Source organism: Numida meleagris, chromosome 2 (assembly GCF_002078875.1).
Source record: "Numida meleagris isolate 19003 breed g44 Domestic line chromosome 2, NumMel1.0, whole genome shotgun sequence".
NCBI classification, from domain to species: domain Eukaryota; kingdom Metazoa; phylum Chordata; class Aves; order Galliformes; family Numididae; genus Numida; species Numida meleagris.
In genome coordinates, this window is record NC_034410.1 from 84,864,031 (window position 1) to 84,875,343 (window position 11,313).

The following is an 11,313-nucleotide window of genomic DNA, read 5'->3' on the forward strand; positions in this document are numbered from 1 at the left end:
CTTTCTTTCTTTCTTTCTTTCTTTCTTTCTTTCTTTCTTTCTTTCTTTCTTTCTTTCTTTCTTTCTTTCTTTCTTTCTTTCTCTCTCTCTCTCTCTCTTTCTTTCTTTCTTTCTCCCTTTTTTACAGCATTGCCTGATAATTCATGCATATAAATAGAATAAGTGTTCATGAGACCAACTGTAGCTTTATGAAAGTTACAAGTGGCCTTCACTGATGATAATTTAACTGAAAGGCTAACTCATAAAAATATGTGTTTTGGATATTCCAACTAGGTTTACAATGATTTAATCTCTAGAGATAGTTCCCTATCTCTCTCATTATAAGCAGTCTAAAAACTTATTAGATCAAATATTTAAACCTTATCTGGTTAAAGAGGGCTGATTCAACAGAGAGTTGTTACTAGTACAGGACACAAAATAACTACCTGTGAACAGTGCATGGAATTTTTATCAATGGGAAAGTGGTTCAAGAGTTCTAACAAAACAAATGGTCTAACATATCCTACATGGCAACTCAACTGAGTTCACATTAGGTAAAATGAACATTTTCTGGTTGATTACACTAAATTATCTTGAGAAAGATCTAACAGAGAAAATGAGCTGAACCTGGTTTCCTTTTCCTCCTATGAACCCATTATACTGAGTGAATGACTGGCGGATATCTTTTATCATTACAGTGACAATTCTGCCCTTCCTTACATCTTCACCTCTTCTTATAGGAGTTTAAGAGATATTGAATGAAATGCACATGTTCCTGTCCTAAAGTGGTTGGTGGAGAGGAGCAAAATGTAAATGTGTCAGACTTCAGATTTGTGTAAAAAAGAATAAATGAACAAAGAAATAATAAAATTCTTAACTTCTAGCTTAAACTTACAGTCTGTGTTTTAGTTAGAAATGGAACATAACCTGAGTTTAAAATACAAAGAAGAACAAAAACATTAATGAGTGATAAAATCTGTTTCAAATCCTTTTAAAAGAAGTTGCCCTTTGGACCTCCTCCAGCTTTCCCATACTCCCACCCAAAACTGAGCAGTTGCCCTTGACCACATGTAGTTGTTCCTGAGGATACTGTATGTGTTTCTTGAAAGTATTTCAGCTCGGGCATGAAGAAAAATGCTGCCTAAATAAAATATATATAGACAAGAAACACCTCAGCATTTTGGATTTGACTTTCTCTCAGAATTTAATCTGTATAAAGGCTTGATTTTTCTTTATTTCTCACTTTAGTTTTGTGAGAAATGTTATTGAATATATTCAGTTGTTGGAATTTCCATTCAACAGTAATGTTGGCTTTCAAGCCATCTTTTAATGCCAATATGGCATACATCTCGGTAATGTTAAAGTAGCTTTATGTCAAAATATATCAAGGCTTTGTTATAGGTATCTTGTATTTTAAATGTTAGGCCATAGCATTGGTTTTTCTAATCTGTATATCTCTGCGGAAGACAGCTGAGCAGCAAAAATTTATAAAATCTAAGGATGTATTCTGCTGTTTGAAAGAATAAAAATCCTTTGCCCAGTTAAGTTCAAATTTTTGGCAATTGTTTTATACTTCCTGATGCTTTATGCTGACCTTTGAGTGATCTATGAAAATGTGATCAAGGAATAGGAGGGCTTTTTATAACTATGACTTTAAAATACTTCCTGTAAGAATTTAACAAAGTTATCAGAAGTAATCTTTTTTTTTTGTAAACATTCAGCAACATTTATTAGTCAAGTACTTTGTTGACAAGCACTTAAGTATAATTAAAACATGTTGATAATTAAATATTTAAATAAAATAAAAATAAATTTACATTGAATATTTGGTCTGGCTGACATTGGTCAGAATAGAACCTATCATCCAAGAGATGAAACAAACAGAGAATTCTGTCTCATATTCAATATATGGCATAGTCTGAGTTGTAGTTTCACAATGTAAGTCTTAGGCTACAACATATCTCTGGGTGTAATAAGCATATGAAAAATTTCAAAACAATATATTTAGTGGTTTCCTCACATGTGACTTATGAGGTGCTGAGTGTAAGTATCTGTAGGTAGCATGTTTAAGTCCTAACTGCTAACTTAGCTAATAAAATTACGTTGTCATTAGGAAATGTATTTGCATCTTTCTGTAACCTCTGTGTGATTGTTAAGATGCAGTTAAAACTCCACCACTGACCTTCTATGACATTCTACATTTTACTGTCAGCACTACATGCTGCAAAGTAATGGAAATAAAACCCAAAACAGTTCCTAAGACCAGATCAGTTTCTAACCACACAAGTTCAGCCATGATCTGTGATAAAGTGACCCAGCATGTATTTCCATCTGTAAGTATTTCCCATCTTTTCTTGCACAGCCTTTCTAACATGTTATATAGTCATAAGGAATACACACATTAAGAAGACATTTCATTTTTGAACTGATATCTCACAGATACAAACAGGCAAAAGCAATTTAATAGTTGCTAAGAACTCTTCTCTCACCCTGGTCATGCTCATAGAGACAGCATTCCCTCATTTTCACATAAATCACCTTTCTTGTACCAGTCTGGAGTACAAATGCAGATTTGTGCACTTCATCGAAGCCACTTTTAACCTAGATGAGTTTAATGTGATAAGTGAATAAATATTTTTTAGCTTGAATAATCATAGTTGGAATATTTTTCAGTGCATCTATGCTCAAGATTTAACTTTCTAAACAGTAAAAATAACTATACTGATTTAAATTCATTTAGATATGGCTGTGTGAAAAATGCAGAAAGGATTTTCAGATTTGACCTGGATTGTTTTTTAAACACATTCTAAATCTCTGAAAGAAAAGTGCATTGTGAAGAATGAAACATATGGAGAGGTATTACAAAATACTTTAATTGAAATTTTGAAATTTCAACCAAAATGACCAATTAACAAAGATTCATAGCTGTAAACTCCAGAAATGGGAACAATCAGAAGAGAAATTCCAAAAGAGTAGTCAAGCTATTAGTTTAACATGTACTAAGTAGTAAAAAAGTAGTAAAAATCAAATTAGTTTTGATTTATACAGTGATCCAACAGGTTGTTCCTTGTATGTATGCCATCTTTAAATGCATTAATTTATTCAGGTAAGCTGGAGTTGAAATCCAGGTAGTGGGTGGTGGTTCATGCAGAGCAAATTTGGATTTATTAATATACTGAGCTTCTCTCAACAACACTTTGATCACTGACTTAAAGTGATGTTCTTGGAGTGAAGAAACATATGCTAAAGAAGAACTTGTCACGCAGGACATCTATAATTAAAGAAGATCTCCAATGAAAGCATTTCACAACACCTCCATTAAGCTCTGTCATACTGCAAAAAGAACATGAGCCTCTGTGTAAAGAAAAGTTAAATAATTGTCAGCTGAAAGCAGATGAGGGTTTTATTGAATACCTGTATTACTAATGCATGAGGAGGTACCCATGCAGAGCACAGCAGACACAATCATTGCTTTTAATCATTGTACAATTTTTATTACCAATGGAACTTCTAAACAAAAGGAGTGAGATAGATTTCCTTCACTGTTAGCCAATGGCTTTATTTCAGGAGAAATCAGTGACCTAGGTCACTGAGTTGTCACTGATCCTCCTAACAGGATCACCTCCACAAGAAGAAGCAGATAGGATTACTGTCTTCAGAACAGCACAGATCAGGACATTCAAACCTCACTAGCTGGGGTCGCATAAAGGTTAAAGAACATATAACCACTTCCATACCATCCCACTGTTATTTGACAAGGCACTTACATGAAAAAAGTTGACATACTTTTATATAGTTTATAAAGGAATATATTACAATGAAGAAAGAAATGCACATTAGTTTAATTTCTATTTTCACTAATTAGATCTGTGCTAATGTCACAGTAATCCTGTCTTGAATGTAAGTGAAAATTCTGCATTATTGGAGTGCTCTTTCAAAACTTATGTTCAGTACATACTAGAGAAGAGACACTGCTGTCTATTCTGATCAAGGAGCTAGGATCAGTTATGATTATTTAAATTAAAAAGAAAAAAATCCATCTAATAATAACCATTTCCATTAGCAATAACAACTATTTTCCTTTATAAGTGTTGCAAGTATAAGTAACTAGATCTGTCCAGGCATTTTAGTGGACACAGCTACAAATAATGCCATAAAGGGGGAAACTGCTTTTGGACATCCTTAAGTTTGAAACAATTAATAAAACTACTCTAGTAACAAAACTCTATAGGAAAAATATATATGTATTTTTATTCCAAAAGTAAATTTTGATTATCCAATCTGTGTGGAATGAAGTTTATTAACTGTTCCAGATAATCACATTTTTCCACCTTTCTCAAAATATATATGTGGAATTCTCAAACATTTCAGCTTCATGGGTTTTTAATTACCCTATCAGAACATACAGTTAGAAATTCTGCTTCGTTTGTAAATTTGTGCCTTTATATTTTAAGCAACTGCATTAAGATAGTAAAAGGTAGCTTAACACAGAAGCTTTTGTTAGTAAGAAAGTTATGTTGTGCACAATGTAAAGTTGTTTTTTAATATTTTTGAGTTGAAGGTCCACCTGTTTCAAATACCACCGAAACCATAGCCTCTGTGGCTAGTCACAGCCAAAGCAGAAGTCTAATGACTCTGTTTCCCACTTTGAGAACATTGCTTTTCTGAACTTCATTTTTTTATTATTTAGATCAGACATATTAAATTTACTAATCTAAGTTTATAAAATAATTTTTAAAAGTTATTTTATGCACTGGAGTACAATCTACAACCTGATTCTGCACTTTTTTTAAAATTGGGAGCTCTTTCATGAAAATACAGAGATCACAGCTCTTTGCTTGCAGATACTGTCAGAATAATACCCCTTAGGAGTGAGAAGGGGAAACTGAGTGATTTGCCTCCTTTATGGTTGTGCCTAGAAATCTGAGGTCAGAATACAAAGGATATGGAAAGACTAGGATATATCTATTTGCTCATCCATTCCCTTTTTTCTCTGAGCCAACAGCAGTGCAAAGGTGGGAAACATATTGCCATTTCTTAATGTTTTAAATCTCCTCTAAGGTTTTCATATAGTTTTTTCTCCCTGTCCGCTGCTGTTTCTTTTACAGGTTTCCTCAAGTACCCTTATTTTCAAAGGGAAATGTACATTTTTTCAATTTGATATCCTCAAGTCTAGTGGTATCAACAGTGTTCATGCCTCCAATATGTTGCTGCTTCTTTGGTTAGCTCTCCTAGTGTGTAATGGTGTAATTAGAAAATTGTTCATCATCATTAAATTGAAAGATATTTAGATTTTAAACTGTTCTGTATCTGTACATTAAACCTGGCAAAGCTCAGGCATCTCCCATTTTTAAGAGGATAGAAGGAAAGAAGAAAAAGTCTTTTATTTTAAATGAGAGTGTCATGTATTTGCAAAAATTATAATGAAAAACCAATATAAAACAAAATCACTGAGATACTAAGCATTTCTGCCTTCCCAGAGAGCAGGAATATGACCACCAGAAATGTACTATTTTTTTTTTTAATATTATCAAAAAGAGACCTTTCTTTTGATTGAAGCATAAATCAAGGCAAAGAAACAGAAGTAAATCATAGCATTCATTCAAAACATAAACGCAGGAAAAGAAAGAAAGCTTCTTCTTCACTTACAGGGATTTATAAAACAAGACATGGGTGCAACAAAGCTTAAAAGGTGTCCTCAAATCAATGCAGAACTTTGCCAATTTGAGCTTAAGCCAAAAGAGTATCCAATGAAGAGTAACAGATGCACCTGATGACATATCATTCCAGTTCAAGGACATAGAAGAAAAATCACTCTCATTTTCCCTAGTGACAGAATAAACTATTGATTACGTTTGCAGATCTAATGCTTTTTTTTTTTTTCAAAATAGAATTTGAAGTGTATGAGGAGCTTGTGGTTTTGGCTTCAATTCAAGGCCAAACAAAGGGCTTTGACTTTCTCCAGTCTGCAGAAGCATTTGCAAGCTCTGTATTTGGCTTTGTGAAAACTTGTTGATCTTTCAAACTATCAAGCATCTTCAACAGCTGGAGTACATAACAGCACATATCCTTTTGTTTTCTGATGGAAAGGTTTATGTGTACCAAAATCTATTTGTGAAAAGGTTAACTGATTATTTGATTCCAGATATATCTTTCCCAAATTATGCATTGATAACCTGAATCACTGAGTACTGATCAAATGCAATCAGTTAGAAAATGAGACAAATACTTGGGATTACTTGAAAGTAAACAGGCAGAAAAAGAGAAAAAAAAAAACAGGTCACTGTTCTTTCAACTTCATTTTGTTCACTGAGTTGAAGATATGAAGAGAATGCATTATTTTTAATTTTAGATTAAAAATTAAAATATATATTTGGAACAGACCCAAAGGTTAATTATTTTGAAATGGCTTTCTTTAAAATTCTTTATTCTTTATCCCAAAATTAATATGTCTGTCCTATTTTTAAGTTAACTTTAAAGGAAAAAAAAATGTTTTTCCGTCATCTTCCCTTTTATTTTTAATATTTTTTTTCTTTCTTTTTTTTTTTTTTATAGTAGAAAAGGGGTCTATGCAAACAAAAAAACTGAAATCTTCTTTCCTAATCCACAGGTTTTTGTTCTCTATAGTTTTTCTCTCTTCCTCTTCACTATTCCTAAATGATGAGAAAAACAAAGAGTTACTACTAAAAGTAGACTGAGTGCAGGATGTTTTCTTTCATTCAAAGTAACCATTATAAATTTTCTTTTTATGATTACAGTTTGAATGACTGATTTTAGTACAATAATGGTGCCCTTTTTAAGAAAGTAAAAATAACAAGGAGAAGCAAACATCTGTTAATCAGCTTCACAAGAAATTGAGTAATGTTCCATGGAGAAGGTAACATTTAGCATAGAAACAGCGGAAGGCAATTGAGAAGAACTCAACTGCACTGCACTTCCTAGGACCATTGCTGGACCTTGTGTAAGACAGATAGGATAACTGTGTCTAATCATCAAGAAGGATTGCAGCATACCAGGATCAGGTCTGTAGAACTGAACGACTACTCATGAGGAGCCAGCATCCACACCATATGTAGATGGTATGAAGGGGTTCTCTTTATGCTGTTTCTAGTTTGTTTCCATTGACTGAATCTCCATCAGCAGCTGGAGTGCTTTTGGAGTCTTCACAGGGCAAATTGTCCTGTTTTGTTTTATTTGAAAGAAAACTATTTTGCACACTTCCTCAAAAGTGCTTTGCAAATTCAAATGGAGTGGCTCATACAGACTCAGGCAGCTCCTACTTGAAGACAAGGAACTTAAGTAGATTGGGTGATTGTCTCTAATCCAGAGTACAGAAGTAATGTTATTAATGTTACACTTCTCCAATTACAGCTAAAGATGAAGCACACCCTCTAAATTTTGTTATCCCTTTTTTCTTCCTAGAGAAGCTGTATAGTAACAGTTTACCTTTGGAGATGGACAAATTTTCAATGTAAGATTGACGTGGTTCCAAAAACTGTGCAATGGGTGCTTTGTCAAAAGCTGGATTAATATCCGCACTTTAAATTTTTGGAAACTTTTTCTCTGCGTCCATCTGTGATTTCAGTGCATAAGTACGTTTGCCTGCAACAAAAGCATTGTATATAGCAACTGTAAGTAGGTTACTCTGAAAGTAATGTCTCCTGTTTATTTCCATGGAAAATACAACAGATACAAAGAGCAAAATAACACAAATTCTCAGTGATAAAGCATTATTTTAAAACATATTCACTACTGTTACCCGATTTGTGTGGATGAGCTGACTGAGAAGTTGAGTCCTCAGTACAGGAGAGATGTGGACCTGTTAAAATGTCTGGAAGAGGGCCACACAGATGATGCAGGGGATGGAACACCTCCCCGATGAGGACAGGTTGAGAGAACTGGGGCTGTTCAGCCTGGAGAAGAGAAGGCTTAAGGGAGACCTGATAGCAGCCTTTAATTATCTAAAGGAGGACTATAAGAAGGAAGGGGACAGACTCTTCAGCAGGATCTGTCATGTTACAACAAGGGGAAACTAAAAGAAGGGAGATTTAGAGTGGACATAAGGAAAAAGTTTTTTACAATAATGGTGGTGAGGCACTGGAACAGGTTCCCCAGAGAGGTGGCAGATGCCCTGTCCTTGCAGACACTCAAGGTCAGGCTGGACAGGGCTCTGAGCAACCTGTTCTGCTGTAGGTATCCCTGCTCATTGCAGCAGGGTTGGACTTCATGACCTTTAAAGGTCCATTCCAACTCAAGAGATTCTATGATTCTACAACAAAATTTCTGGCCTTGGTTCTACTCTTGCAGAAGTATTGGAAATAGAGTACCGAATAGACAAAACAGTCTGTTACAAAGCATTTATATGCAATGGAAAGCAGTTTTTTTTTTTCCTCCCTAAACTCCTGACTAAAATTACATATAAAAAAACTATATTTTTCATTTTTTATTCCATTTTGCACTTTTTTTAAAAATCAAGTTATATGTCATCAATTCTCTTCAGGTTACTCCTTGCATTTTTTCCAATGTTCTGTGAGAGAATAGGCTCACATGACTGGCGCAGGATGAAGTCAATTGACTAATCAAAAAGGCTAGCTAATATTAAGACAGAGTGTGTTCTTTTTTTTTTTTTTCTGTGAATTATCTTGTCTTCTAGTCAAATATAATTGATTACTTTCCTTATTCATTTACATATTTAGAATTTGAAAAAAAAAAAAAGGTGTTTTTGAAAATGATCCTTTAGAGGATCTTTTAAAAGTTGTAACATGTATACACTACAAAACCCAATCTATTTTGACAATGAATGAAGGAAAATATATCTAATTTTGTTCATGAATATACGATTAGTCACTCCACACTTTTTCTTATAAAAATAGCTAATCTGGGATTCAAAAATGAACCTTATTTTGGTGCATATGAGTAACCTGGTTTTTACTTTCTAAACTCCCTGCTTAAGTATAGATCACTGGGAACTAGAATTCATTCAATTATTTTCATATGAAATAAATTGATATATCAGAATTCCTCTGTTCATTTTCCATTGCCAACGAAAACAAAGTTCAATTGCTATAGTAAATCACACATTTCTGATTATATTACTTCTTATAAGAATGCCATTACATAATTTTTCCTTTTTTTTTTAGTAACTGTAAAGCAAGAGTGTTCTTCAGAGTTTGCTTCCTTCTCTCTCTCTCCCTCCTTCTATTTCCTCCATTGCCTTTTATTTAGTATTCCAAGGGCAAAGACAGTGATTAATAATCGGCATCTCATCTGAGCTCCCGTTTTCAAACACAGTAGGTCAAAAAAGCTGTTTTAGTTGAGTTGAAATATATGAAATTTTAGTCCCAATTGAGACGCTCCAGGACAGAGAAAATGAAGCCTGAGGGTGCACAGTATTTCTTAGGTGCGCTTTGTGTGCCACTGATTTCCATTACTCTTTCAAGCTTACTTATTTTCTATGTTCTATAACATTTTCTCCTTATTGGTCCTTACTTCTTCCATTTTTATTCCCACCCTAAAAAGTAATACCTTAAAAGTCTGAAAAAGAAAGAATACAGCCAATCTCTAAGAAATACTTTCTAGCATTGAAAGCCTACTGAGGAATCTCAAATCCATATATTAAATTTTCATTTATACATTTTTCACCTCGCTCTTCCTAACACCTATTTCCAAAATAATATTATGGGAATTTTAAAAATAACTGTATTCCAGCATAAAATGAAGTGAATCAGAGATTACGTTTAGAGTTTCAAATACCTTGTAGCTTCTACACAAAACCATTGCATTTTCTCACAGATTATTTCACAACAGTAATAGTACTAATAAGTGTTAGGTCTAGGAACATTTGTAACTGTTGCCTAATGTCATACCCCTTGTGAATTCCATGGTTTGTCCTCTGGAAAGATTGTCATCATCAGGTTTGTGCAGATATGAGATTCTGTTTTGAGAACTATTATTTCTATGATACTTACTTTTTTCCCGTGCAGCTGATAATTCATACTATTTTTTAATAAAAACAATATGCTCTGCCAATTCTAAATAAAGATAGAAATTACAAAAACTGTAACAAATCATATTTGTCCTTAGAAATGGGCTAAGAATGTATGGAGGTGAGTGCAAAACCACTAGCAATTCATACTGATACCTGAAATTATTTTCTGTTGAAATACTACTTTCTGTCTGAACAGAGAACTAAATGGAAACAAGTGAATAATGTAATGGTCTCCAAATGCTCACCATTTTCTCATTTTAGATGTATCCCTGATTGGCTCTTTCCTTGGAGCCAGTGCAGATATAGCTGATGACTGAGACGAGTCAGGAGTTCCAGTGAAGTTAGTCAGTTATGATTGAGATTGATGAGCTTTAATATTCTCTGATAATACTGACACTGACGGCAGATTGCAGAGAGAGTTCTACATGACCATAAACCAAAACATGTAAAATTGTTTACGTAATGAGAAACTTTTTATCTGAGGTGAGTTTAGTGATGAATATTTAATGTTGACACAGAGATGGCTGTGTTGTCCAGCCATTCATAGTCCCAGAGAGCAGCCCTAGTATCACTGGAATTTACAAAATAGGAAAAATACTGAATGGTTACTGTCATAGAAGAAAAAGCACTATAATTGTAACTACAGTTTTTAATTTATTTTTTCATTGACCATAAAAGTGAGAATATGTATTTCTTGAAGATTTTATGTGTTTTTCCCTTTGTTGTTGGTTTTCGGATTGTTTGGTTTAGTTTATTTATTTAAGTAGGCTGTATCCAAAGTGTTTTGGAACATATATCTGTTACCACAGTGGGTATTTTTGCAGGAAGACATATAAAGAGAAGTGAATGCAGCATGCAGCTACTTGTTCAAAATATTTGTAGATGAATCTGAAATAACAAGAGGGAAGACATCTTTTGGCACCTCAGTTAATAGCTCAGACTACACTAATATGACAATAATATATTGTCTTTGTACAATGCAAATCTTTTAATGTGCAAGTTCTGATAATAAGAATATCAACAAGAAGAAACACAAATGAATTTCACACAGCCTGGTAACTCCAAAAACAAAACAAGTTTTGAGGAATTAATAGGAAAATTATCAACATGAAATTAGATTTTCATAGTATTACGTTATGATTTATACAATGGCAGAATGCCTATCGATAAGCCACATAAATTTGTCTGACTCTCAGTTGGACTATGAATTTCACAAGAACAGATTTCTTGGGAAAAGTACAAGTTATAATCTGCAAACTTTTATATATATATTGTTTTTGATATAGGAATTAGATTTTATTATGTCAGTCCATAAACTTCAGAAAGTAAACATAAAGCTATGCTAG